The sequence below is a fragment of the Strix aluco genome, chromosome 9 (genome assembly GCF_031877795.1).
Source record: "Strix aluco isolate bStrAlu1 chromosome 9, bStrAlu1.hap1, whole genome shotgun sequence".
In the NCBI taxonomy this organism is placed as follows: Eukaryota; Metazoa; Chordata; class Aves; order Strigiformes; family Strigidae; genus Strix; species Strix aluco.
The window spans coordinates 18,797,539-18,810,119 of NC_133939.1; positions in this window are offsets into that span (position 1 = coordinate 18,797,539).

Consider the following 12,581-nt stretch of genomic DNA (forward strand, 5'->3'; position numbering starts at 1 on the left):
GGTTGTTATCACGCCACACACATCCTGCTAGGATGAGTCCCTGTGAGTGCTTCAGCTGTATCACTTCATGGGCCAGTGTCTCATCAACATGAAGAAAGGTGGGACTATCTTTGGACATCATACTGCGAACAGCAGCAGCTGAAGACAAAGTCCCCATCCCGTCCCCTTCATGCCTGCTGCAGCAATAATCGTCTCACTGTGTTGGACAGGTAGGGAGAAGGGTTGTATGAAGGTGTGGTAACACCCTAACCAGCCAGAGCTACCACGCAGCACAGCTTTCTTAGTGTGAGCATAGTTACCAACTCTCCCTGCAGAGCTGGGGCTGGCTGCCCTTGCCCATAGGCTGGTGGATAAGCCAAGAGGAGAAACTTGCTGCCGACTCTGGATTCCCTCAGCCACCTTCCCAACAGCTCTGCCCACTGTCATGAGACACGGCTGCAGCTGCCTGACTGTTCCACCACCTCCTCCCTGCCCTGTCCTCAGCATTGCCCAGTCCAGAGCCTCAAGCACACTTATAGCTATAGGGTGTGCTTGTGTCTACACAAACCACCTGGACAACTGCCCAGTGTTTTGTAATTATGGACACCACCACTGACCTAGGCAATCCCTTGACCAATAATAAATAGTCAGATGCTCAGTGAGCTCCAGAGCTGTTACTCATCACAAAAAGATTTTGTTTCACAGCGGCTGTCTGCAACTGTGTCCGTACTTCAGTGTGGAGAGGAAGGTACCTCCTTTTCAGGTACATGCCATGGGCTACTTTTTGTTTGTGTGTGTCTGGAAAAAGCATGAAGAAAGTAGACAGAAGAAAATGTTGAATTCATAGAGATGAAGTTTGAAAGTTTATATCTGTTGGTGTACCAGGAAAAAATAGAGCTTTGTAGACAAAAGAGAAAGCTAAGAAAGGGTAGGATAACCCAGAAGCACATACCATTTTCATGGTGGGATTTCACATAGTTATATTTTAAATTATCTCATCTCCTGCATCCACAGTAAGTTTTCAGATGAAATCCAGTGGTTTCTCACCACAATCGTATGTAAGACCCTCTTTACATTTCAGTCCATTTAGGTATATGCCCAGACTTTCACTCTGAATGTAATGTTAAAAAGAATTTTTAAAAAAAAGTAATCAACCAACGCTCTTCTGCTGTGCTTTGACAAGGACCCAAAACCACCACGTTTCTTGTGGTTTTCTTCTAAAATCATTATGACAGGGTTGAGTGGAATCACGAGGCAGGTTTGCCGAGTGGTTTGGTTCTGAGAATATAATAGAGTCCAGAGTCAAAGCATTTATCTCTGGCATCAGGGCAAGGGATCACAGTGTTTCTGTGGGTACTCATAACCATGTGCTTGCATGTCCTAGCCTCTGGGTGATTATATATCACACAAGGTGATAACATGCACACTGAGAATAACTCTGCTGGAGACAACATGCATGAAAAGAAGCAACTCTGATTTCCTTGAAGTTAGTCCCAGACCTAAAGCCAGAAAGTCCTGCTCTGTCATTCTAGTTCAACTTTAACCCATAAGGAAAGCAACAGCAGAAAAATATCAGTTGCTTCCACCTCAAGGAAGAAGCCGACCAAAGTCTAGCATTTTCCAAAGACCTCCTAAAGCTTTCCAGAGCCATATGCAGAGTTCCCTTTGCCCTCAGGCAAGCCACAGTCTTACTTATCTCTGCAAAGGTCCTGGAAACTGGTGGCTTCCCTTTCCGCCATGGATGTTGGTTTGGTTTAGACTTTAATGTTGTATTCAGTAACCATCCAAGAAGTGACCAGAGCCAACTCCCACAAGGGCAGCCCATGGATGAGAGTGCAGATGGAATTTCAAAACCCAAATATAAGCAGGGGTTCAAATGGCACAAAAGCAATATTAACAGGACACATGGGATCCAGATCTGGACTGAAACTCTGTCCTTATTCAAGTCACAACAGAATTCTCACTGACTTAAGTAAGGTTTTTGCCACTGGGATATTATTTTCGGTTTAATTAACAGGCCTCAGCTATATCTTTCCCCTTTTGGTACTTTCCCACTTTTCATGCCCTGGGGAGTACTCAGCAAGCAAGCAGCCTGGGGAACAGGTATGCAGAAATCCCTCCTAGCACAGGAGTCGGCATTGTGAGCAACTTTCCCTGTGCTAAGAGGCTGACATAGATACTGTGAGCAAATGCCTGCGAGGAAGCTAGATTAGGGGATCCGCTTAAGGAGATTAAATAATTCGCTGTGGCATTTTTCAAGAGCTAAATTAAAAGGGAAACAGTGTCCTCATTTGAATGACTTCCCCCCTCACCTTACATAAATGAATAAAAACCTGCTTATTTTTCTTCCCACCAATGATCAATTTTATTCAATATGATTTCCATTTCCAATCTCCCTTTTTGCCAGTTTCTGCATCCACCCAGAACCAGCCAGGTCAGTAGTGTAAGCACAGAGAAATGAAGAAAGCAGGACAGTGAAAGACTGCAGTCCAAATGGGAGTCATTTGCTTCGAGTCAGCACATCAAATGTATGTTTTACTCACAGATGCAGTAGAAATTCTGAATCAAAAGGCAGGATTTTCCCCACCCACCACTCTATATTCACTGAGCATCGTGAAGCAATAAATTCAACACATCGCACTGGGAGATTAAGTTATGCTCCCTGCATAGCAAGGACAGCTGCACTGCAACGAGGATACACTAACAATGTAGAATTTTATTGATTTTGGCTGATCTCAACGCTGTTGACCTCAAGACGTGTGATGCTAGATGAAGATGAAAATTCCTCACTGTTAATCTGAATAAGATCGACTACTAGTTTCTGTAGACACACTTGGCATGTCCATGGGATAAGTATGTTGAGTTGCTCTGCCCTGCTCTTCTGAGCAGACACATAGCAAACTCTGCCCTAACCAGATAAGATTCACCTCAGGACCAACAGATGTGCAGTTATGTGAACCTGGCTGAAAGCCCAGGCCAATATACCCAGCACCAACATAGCCATGGCCGCATGGCTCAGACCAGCAGCGCTGGCTTTTGTCCAGACCAGACGGACTCACATCTGTTTGCAAACACTGCATTGCCATCCTCTCCATCCAGCAAGGCCTGATCCTGCAAGGGTCTGTGCTCAGGGTGTGTCTCATCCCTCATGTTACATCCAGCATCATCTCAGGTCAGACCATCCATAAACTGTAGGAGAACCTCTCACATTTTACACTGGCCAAGAACTGTGCAAACCAGGCTGGGGAAGGCCTTCAGCAGATTCAGGCTGTCCTTAGATGATGCAGCTGACCTAAAGCAAGTGATTTGCAGGTGACTGGATAGTAGTAAACAAGTCATCCTGCCTGCAGGGGCAGAAAGCATCACAAATATGCAAGTTACAGTAACTTTCCAGAAGAGGAGAGGGAGAAATAAGTGGAGACCTGCTCTGAGATGAGTAACTGGGTAGAGTCATCTGCCCTAACCACGGTGCACCTGCTCTCAGGCTCTCTTGCTGCAGCCCTCAGCACCCTCACCTGACCTTCCCTGTGCTGCCACATCAAGGCAAGCACAAAACACCTCTCCATGCCGGCGGCAGTTTAAGAATTCCCAGTGGTGCAGGAGCATGAGCAGGGAGAGGGGCAGAGCTGGGAAGGGTAAAAGAAAGGGCAAAGAGCCCTGCAGTCACTGCTTCTGTTGCCACATGGAAAGGATCAAAGGGAGAAACAGCCCCTTTCTGGAAACATTCCCTGCCCAGCAAGAGCCATATGGGCCAAGGTTTCCACCCAACTGACTGTCATGGTTTAAACCTGGCTGGTGGCCAAACACAGGCACCCAACTGGTACAGCCACCAGCATGGCTTTACAGGGCTCCAGTCACAATGAAATGGAGAACAAATCTTGCCAGGACTGCCTTGCCATTTTGGCAGCCAGGTAACATAGGCAACTGTCTGCAGTTAGAGAGACCTATAGGTAAGAACACCAGAATGCCTCTTGCTAGGAGTTTCTGAAGAATATGAAAGGGATTTGGACCATCTGAAAGGTGTAGAAAGAGATGTGTAAGAGTAGGGAAAAATTAATGACTCTGTCAGGGAATAAGAAACAGCCCTGAAGCAATGAAAGAAAGCATGATTATAGCAGAGATTGCATCCAGCACAGACAGACCCCTGCAGAGAGAATAGACTGGAGTCCCAGAGTTAAGGCTGTACAGACTCTCTGAAGACATCTTTCAGCACAGGTCTTCTCCAAAGTTGAATATGTAGGTGTAGAAACTGGGGCTGACAAAAATGAATCAACAATGCATTCCCCATTTGGGCAACAGGTCTGAAACATGCACCATTCTGCAATAACCCTCTGAAAGAGGTTTTTTTCTATCATCCTAGAAAGACATTGGAACATGAGAATGGCTCTACAAAGATATGTATGGGAGCAAAAAAAACCCAAAACCACCAATCTAGGGATGTGGTAGGGAAGTATCCTGACAGGGACACACTATCATTGCCTTAGCTTCTATCTACTGTCAGTATAAACTATTCCTTTTCTTTCCAATAAGGTTGGGCTACACAAAATTTACAATTTTAATTCTTTTGTGTTAATGGGCCAAGCTGAGGTAGGGCAAGTGCTGTCATGTTGGAAGTTTTAATAGAGATGCTATATCAATGACTTAAACTGGTCATACAGCCATGATCTTGTATCAACCCATGACCTTCAAAGAATGAGCTTTTACAACACGATTCACCACAGAAAGCACATGCACATGGATGTCACCATCTTGCAAATGTCACATGGTTTCCTTACAGACTCACATGGATGCACCCACAGGTATACCTGATGTACATAAGTGTGCAGTGAGGGAGCAAAGAGAACCCACAAAATATGCAAACCAAGGAAGGTCCTGAGAAAAATCATGGAGAAAGTTATTCTCAGCTGTGTGCCAACTCAGATGCTGGGAACCATGAAGCTCTATGTATTGAACTTCGCAAATGAAAAGGATTCATCAAAAACATCCTAAGAAACACTGGGCTCAAACACCAAGTTTGCTTTCTAATGGAAATGACCTGCCAGATATTGAACATTGTGGGTTAATTGCTGGTGCCAATGAGGAATGAGTCACACAAGACTACTCCAGAAACATCAGAACTCAAAATATTAATCCATGGTTTGCAAACATTGGAGCCCTTGAGGCTCTTATGGGAGTGAGGAACAAAACAGCCAAGCTGTTCTGATCCAGTGCAGCACAGTGGTGCACACAGGGCCACTACAAACGAAATAAGAACAGACAAAATCTCCTCCTGCCAGAGACAGGCAGCTAAACATTGTGGTGACACCGTACTGCTCTGGCAGAACAAGGTGAGGATAAGCCACATGAAAGCTAGCTTGTCTACACTTGGAAAACCAACTGGAGCTGGTATTGTGAAATGCTGTCACCTGCCACTCTGCAGTGGTTCCCACTTGGCCACTCTGTTCCTGAGCAGAAGTAGCTTTAGCTCAGAGCAGTTCAAAGACAACTCATCATCCCTGGGCAGCTGTCTTCTCTTTTGTACCCATGACCACATGCAGAGCAATTCTGTCTGGTCAGTGTCCTCTGGGAGACAAAACTCTGGTGCTTGGACAAAATCTGCAGTTCTAAAGCAAGATAACCGTACCCAACATCATTAGCAACAAAACAATTAATTTCTAATTCCAAAGTGCTTATACAAATAAGACGGAGATAAGAAAGAGAACAAACCCTTTGAAAATGCAGCAGAGCATAGAGTGTCTGTGTATGCTTCACTTAATTACTTATTCAAAAGGAACAAAGCATCTTTCTTACTGTGACTCCAAAAATTAATTAGTCTCAGTTCTCATTAAATAATGATCCGGTTAAGCTCTAATTAAATTAGGCTGCCTTTGACAATCAGCTGCAGTCTAGCTATTGAAGGTAACAAGCTCCTTTTCCCTGCATCTCTCCCAGGCGTCAGCAGAGGCAGGGATGCTGGCAGCGTCCTGCAGCCCCAGCTCTGCCACCAAGCATGGAGCAGGACCAGGATGCCCCCAGGCCCTGGGAGCAGCCAGCATGCAGGAAACCTCCCAGACTTCAGGTCTTCTGTGGAAAGAACTAATGCCTCAGGGAGAACTAACTTCTCTGCAGCAGGACTACATCCATTCACCACTGTATTTCAGCATGATCTGCTTTTTGTCACTACTGTGTTCAGCCCGAGGTGTTCCACACACCCCTTCAAACTCCCTTTCACTGGCTGCTGGAGGAGACTCGACCTGGCTCAGCATTTGTCCTCTTTAAGGTTTCCCAAGGGCAAGCAAAAACCCCATTCTCTGGGCTTCGGCTAGAGGATGAAAGATGTGGAGGTTCTGCCCAGTCTGATACAGCTTCCTTAAAAAGAGGAGGAGGGGAACAAGTTTATCACATCACCCTATCATCACTGATGCTGGTCCAAAAGGTCTGCCCTGTGAGGGCTCAACCCAGCCTTCAATAAAGGTTCCCTTCTGCATGGCCGCTTGAGGATGGTGGGATCTCAATCACAGCAATATCTTTCTTGGTAAGCTGGTGCCTTGCAAGTCTCATTATCTGGTAGCTGAAATAGGACAATTCACCTCACACAGTTTCTGTTCTTCCATCTGACCCTGAACAGAAGCTTAAGGGAGAGTGACCAAGCACACCTTTGGGTTAAGGGAATGTGTTAGAGCACACCAGGCTCACCAGATTCCTGCATGCAGCACTTCACCAGGCTTCAGTGTTTTCCAGCTCTGGGAGACTCAGAGCCAGAGATGTTAATGTTGCACTTAGTAGCCCAGTCACATATCTTTCATTACTTATCTAAACTGGAAGAAGCTTTTTGTACCCACAGCTTCCTCTGGTAACAAGTTACACAGTGTAACTGCTCAGTGTGCCAAGAAGAGCAACTCAGATAAGGAAAAAGAATACACACATCTCTGAGTTTCAAACACTGTATCCTTTGGGTTGCTCTGCACTTGGCAGCCACCAGTCTACTTTTATAATCCAGCTCCTTAGAGTAAGCAAGCATGAAGGATCTAGATAACCTTCTTCATGCCATTCACTGGTTAGTTGACTCCTAATATACTTCCCCCATGTTCCTCATTTTTTCGAGGCTAGAATCCTCACCTGCTTAGCTGTTTCTTTTATGGAAGCTGCTTCATGTCTTTGCTCATCCATTGATTCTTTTGAAGTTTGACCAGATTACCAGAGACCCAAATGCTTCCCAAAAAAATCACTGGGAAATATAATGCACAGGGAACTCAAGGTGGGGAGCTGCCACAGCAAAAGGGCTTTTTCTCCCCTAACAGGTTACAAATCCCAAGACCAGGAAAAGATATAGAGGCAGGGAGATTATAATTGTTTATAGATCAGCAGTGTCAAACCACAGATAAGGATTTCAAAGAGTTTACATGATAGTCTGTGTGTCAATGTGTTGCCAATAAAACATGACTGAATAGTAACCTTGTGAAATGAAGTCCGACTGTCCAGCAAATAACTACATTACCTTGCACAGGCAGCATCACTATTCAGTCCAACCTGAAATGTCACCTTTGCAAACAAGCACATGCCCATCTCCCTGGCACACTTGCACCTTTGTTTCTCCAAGGTGGCTATTAGGTGCCAACCAGTGTCCTTATTTGGTAAGTGCCTGCTCTAGAAGAAAGGCAAATGGACCTGCTGCCCCCCGCCTCCATTGTGCAGGCAAGTGCTGCAGCTCCAAACTCCACCAAACCTCCATGCTCAGATCTGTGGAAACTTGTAGTGTTCCAACAAGTTAAAATTACCCTGAACTCCCTGCAATCTGAGAGCTCCCAAAGTGCCCTCACATTAAGGAGATTACACAAAAATGTGAAATGCTCAAGTCATTTGAAATTGCCATGTGATCAGCACGGAGTAAAGGAGCATTACTGGACTGCTTTGGATGGTTCTGTAAAGCCTTGTAGCTTGGGATTCAGGCAGCACTACAAGAAGTACACACATCCCTTAAGAGGTATCAGACAGAGATGGAAAGGGGCAAAGAATAGCCATAGTAGGGAGACACTTCTTGGCTCAGGTAAGGTCTGTATGCCAACCGCATCCAGATGCTGCAGCTCTTCTTACTGGATAAGACCTTCTGGGAATCGGTGAATGGCAACCATTCTGTATAAGATATATATGCGGTGATGCTAGTTAGGAATGTGAGAACATGGGGAACAGGACAGGAAATGTAAGCCAGAGAGACAGACCTGCAATAACAGCCATTTTCTCAAGCAGAAGTATAAAGAAGTATGTGTTCCCTCTTGCACATGTACAGAAACCTACAGACAGCTGTAAGATGCCTTTCTTCAGGGTCTGGTTCACTGTAACAATGTCTGAATGCTGTGTTCCTACCTCTCCTTACAAAGGTTTCAGCAGAAGATGGTACTGTCTTTGCAAGAAAACTTTTAAGAAGACTTTGATACCATGCTTTTCTTCCTCTCCCTCCACAACATCCATACTCTCCTTGCTTTTGGAACTGGCCAATTCCCACCACTGCTGATATGCTCAGAAAAACTACTCAATTACCAAAAACTTTATGCTGCCTGGTGGCCAGGTAGATAGAAAACACAACTGTCCTGTGCTCTTTGAAAGGAAGGCTGCACAATGTGGTCCAGCTTTTACCAGATTTAAGAGAATCTTAATGAAAACATTTATAAAACTAGAGTGTAGGAGAAGTACCAATAGGGGAGACTATTTTATTAGACATCAGGGAATCCATTGCTCCATCAGGGATCTCTCCACTGTGGATTTATAATGCTTATTATTGCATTGCAGACTCAATATAATGCAGTAGAGGAAAGAAAGTTCTGTCAAAACAAAAAAAAACCCACTAAACCCTGCATTAACCACCAGACAAAGCCCTGGGAAATCTGACTTCATTGTCTGCCAATCACAGAACCCACTTGCCTCTTGTTAAAATAGAAAAATTTCATGATCTGTCCCAGCAGGGAAGGAAGAGAGCCTGGGAATGCGCTCATTTTACAAGCTTTTTTTTCCCACTTGCACGAGAGGGAAATGGTGCTGGTGGTTTTGCTGCGGAGGGAAGCAAATCTGGGCTCACACCCCAGAGCCCATGCTGCAAGGAAAGAGCTGGCCTGGTGATGCACAAAGCAGATGTGCATATGAAGGGGAAGCCCTGCAAAACCCAAGTGACACAAGGTAGTTTCTAGCTGCTCTGCAGCTCTGATTGCAACCATTTCTGCATCACTGTGATGAAACTATCTACCAGAGCTGGGCTTTTGGAGGGAGACACATCTGATAGGAGCTGAACATTGCGTTGTGCTCCAGGGAATAGCCACAAAGATGTACCCCAGGGCCACAGGGACACTCACCTGATCACTGAAAAAAGTCATCAGTGGGCTGCAGGATTAGTTGCTTTGGAGATGTAAATTTGGATGAGCTACAGTATGAGTGTGGTATATTGGATGCCAAGTATCTTTTTAAATTAGTATCATTTCTTAGTGTCACATTAAGGGAAGAGGAGGCAGGGGAAGGAGGAAACTGAATTCCCCAGCTGAAGTAGAAATACAGTTCTCAAGCTGCAAAATGAAGGAGTGTGTAGCAAGCAGATTCCAAATTCAAAGTGGGTTGGGGGGAGCATTGCTCCACACTGAAGGCTCCTATTTGAGTGGGGTGGGAGATGTACAGTGAACTGCTGTCTTGGCCCATAAATCAGAGAAAGACCATGTTGCCAAGTAAACCAGCACACAGCAGAAGCCTCCTTCCCCAAGAGCAGCTCTTTGGATCCAAAGCCTTTTCAAAGCCAGTGAAAGAGGTACCCAGAGCTCAAATTTATGAAGTGATGACAATTTGCAAGAGAAGGATTCCACTTCTTACGTTGTACATATGAGGATTTCAAGGGCTTTTGACTTCATCTAATCAAAAGCCATTTTCACCACAACACTCAAATGCTTTATGTGAAATCAGATAATTTCTTTGCCAAATTTTCTCTGGGTAAACTATTGCTCCTTACATGCCAAGTTGAGTAAAAAGAAAGAGTAACAAGTTTTAACATTTTTCTCTGCTATTAGTCAGAGAGAAGAGTTAAACTGCTGAGGCTTAAGTTTTCCACAAAAAGACAGTCTAATTAAAAAGAAAAAAATGCATAGGAAATTTTACCAGGGTGCCTGAAAGAAGGGAAAGAGGAGAGAAAAGCTAAGATAACTCAAGGCAAATCAGGGTCCCCTCATCTCCTAGAGTAAGTTAGGTCTCTGCAATTGAGGTGTGGATTTTGCAGAAGGTTCAATCTGAAATTCAGACTTCACAGAGTTCCCACACAGTAGAAACCAAAGCAAGAATCTCTCACGCTGCTTGTGAACATTTCTGCAAAGCAGTGCCTCACCCAGTTCTTAACAGGAAGCTTCCCATTAACAATAAGAGAAGGATGACGAATGAATGCTAAAACGCTCTCCAAACCCATTCACTTCTAATTGTTTTATGATATAAACCATGCTAGTCACACAAGAGTTTCAGGAAACGTGTGTTCTATATGTTCAAAATTAACCAAAATGGTTCTGTGGAATATCTTGTCCCTGCACTGTACTGCATGCTGCACAAACCTATTTGCAGACAATCTTGAGATGATGGTCTGGCTGGATATTGCAAACACCATACACATACACTGCAAAAACTCAAGGACAGATCCGCATCCCATAGGCCCCCTTTTCACATAGCTTATGTCAGGTATTGATAGAAAGGGGGGGGAAGTAGTCAGTCTTCTGTTTTGTAGAGATAAATGCAAGTCACATCTGATATGCCGTGACTAGCCCCCAAAAGCAACCCTACACTGAGGAGCTTGTAGGAATTTCCCACTGACCACCTGCTCTGGAAACTGCAGGGGGAAATCCCACATGCTCTGGGATGAAGGGAGCTCAGTTAAAAACAGCCCTTAACAATTACAGCTGCAGGTTATTTTTAATTGAATTCAGATGATGAATGTGAAATAGACGATTTCAAGTGAGATAAGCAGGGAGATTCTTACTCTTGTCAAGAAGGTATGGAACACACGCTCTCCCCAGCCAGTTTAGAGAGGAACTTTTTAATCAGTGAAAGAGAAATTATGGGTCCAAACTATCAATGTCTTCAGTTCTCAAAATAGCCCTAGGGTGAGTCAGCAGCTGGTTTTTGTCTCTGAACAGATCTAGAGGGCCCCAAGAAGCTTCGCCCTTCAAGGACTGACCGCAGAGTTGGTGCACAACTCTCCCTGTCACATCAACACCGTGGCTGTCCTCAGCCCTGGAGAAGGGAGGGAGGGATTTTATCACTCTTACTGTGCTGCAGTTCAGAGCTTGCTACAGACTCCTCACACAACATCAGATGCATTACTGAAACTGTCTGGGCAATAGTTTCCCCACCAGAAAAATGGACAATATTTGTGTGTGGTCGACAGGCTGGAGGGAAGGGATGCCATTCAGAGTGACCTTGACAGGCTTGAGAGGTGGACCTGTGCAAACCTCATGAAATCAACAAGGCCAAGTGCAAGGTTCTGCACGTGCGTCGAGGCAATCCTGTGCACAAATACAGGCTGGGCGATGAGTGAATTGAGAGCAGCCCTGTGGAGAAGGGCTTGGGGGTAGTAGTGGATAGAAAACTGACTATGAGCCAGCAATGTGCTCTCACAGCCCAGAAGCCAACCGTGTCCTGGGCAGCATCAAGAGACGTGTGGCCAGCAGGTTGAGGGAGGGGATTCTCCCCATCTATTCTGCTCTCCTGAGACCCCACCTGCAGTGCTGTGTCCAGCTCTGGGGTCCCCAACGTAAGAAGGACACGAACCTGCTCAAGCAGGTCCAGAGGAGGCCACAAAGATGACTGGGAGAATGGAGCACGTCCCTTATGGGGACAAGCTGAGAGAGCTGGGGTTGTTCAACCTGAAGAAGAGAAGGCTCTGGGTAGACCTTCTAGCAGCCTTCCAGTACTTAAAGAGGGCTACAGGAAAGCTGGGGAGGGACTCTTGATCAGGGATTGTAGTGCTAGGACAAGGGATAACAGTTTTAAACTGAAAGAGGATAGATTTAGATTAGATGTAAGGAAGAAATTCTTCACGGTGAGGGTGGTGAGACACTGGCACAGGTTGCCCAGAGAAGCTGTGGCTGCCCCCTCCCTGGAAGTGTTCAAGGCCAGGCTGGACGGGGCTTTGAGCAACGTGATCTAGTGGAAGGTGTCCCTGCACAAGGCAGGGGGGCTGGAACTAGATGATCCTTAACGTCCCTTCGAACCCAAACCATTCTATGATTTCCTTTCTCCTACTCTTTGTCTTGTCCATCTAGATGATAAGTCCTTTTACATGTAAAAGATGCTGTGAAACAACAAAGCAGCCAGAGTTTTTGATAATGTACAGGTACCGGTAACTAAACTATGACTTTGGTCCTGCAGTACTCCCAGCTGCTTTTCACTTATCACTATGCATTTGGATGGGTAATTAGATATTGAAACAGAAGCTTTGTAGGCACAATGGATGCCCCTTAGCATTGACAGAGAATAAGAATAGGTTTGATAAGTTTGGGGTGTTTTCCACAGAAGCAGACAAAAACATTCATTAAACTACTGACACTGTATGTCAGGCTGAATACCAACAGAGCCAATGTAGACATGTGCACAAACTGCGAAGATGG